This window comes from Ornithorhynchus anatinus, chromosome 10 (genome assembly GCF_004115215.2).
Source record: "Ornithorhynchus anatinus isolate Pmale09 chromosome 10, mOrnAna1.pri.v4, whole genome shotgun sequence".
Taxonomy (NCBI): Eukaryota; Metazoa; Chordata; class Mammalia; order Monotremata; family Ornithorhynchidae; genus Ornithorhynchus; species Ornithorhynchus anatinus.
Genome location: NC_041737.1, coordinates 35,239,563 through 35,240,209, shown reverse-complemented (window position 1 = coordinate 35,240,209; position 647 = coordinate 35,239,563). Strand labels below are relative to the sequence as shown.

At 43.0% G+C, this 647-nt stretch overlaps 1 non-coding gene across 1 annotated transcript; it reads right to left on the bottom strand.

Annotated features, from left to right (window-relative positions):
• Positions 1 to 509: 509 nt before the first annotated feature.
• LOC114814859 lies at positions 510 to 647 on the bottom strand. The gene has a single exon (XR_003762655.1). It is a non-coding gene; the product is annotated as a small nucleolar RNA SNORA7 (small nucleolar RNA).

Genomic DNA, 647 nt, shown 5'->3' with positions numbered 1-647 from the left:
AGAGGAGGTTTTATTTTCCACGCAGTTTTTATTGAATCTGGATTCCACAGGATTCCTGCATTTGCATTTGTTCATAAAAAATAATTCCTCTTGGAATTACTGATTCATAAGCATCTCTGACATCCTCATTTGCATTCCTACCGTCCTTTAACTTAACCTGGCACCTGGCTACGTATTTGCCTTCTATGCAGTTTTCTGATTTTCCTCTGAAACTATTAGTCAGAGAGCTAATCTTGCAGCTATCTCCCAGAAGTGAAATCTTTTAGTCTGTTCTTTTCCATCTGTCTCACGCAATTGAGTCAAGTCATCTCTGACTCATAGTGACGCCATGGATACATCACCCAAAGAACACCCAGCCTCCATCTATAATCGTTGTAGTAGTGTATCCATAGAGTTTTTTTGATAAAAATATAGAAGTGATTTACCCTTGTCTTATTCCGAGCCATAAACTTGAGTCACTTCCCTCGACTCTCTCCCATGCCGCTGCTGCCCAGCATAGATGAGTTATGGCTTGTATCAGATTGTTTCCCACTCGCTGGCCACTGCTCAAACTAGGAATGGAATGGATATGCCTCTGCTTGACTCTCCCTCCTGTAGTCGAGACTGGTAGAGTACTGGGAACTCTCCAGGTGCAACCCTGAGAGGGG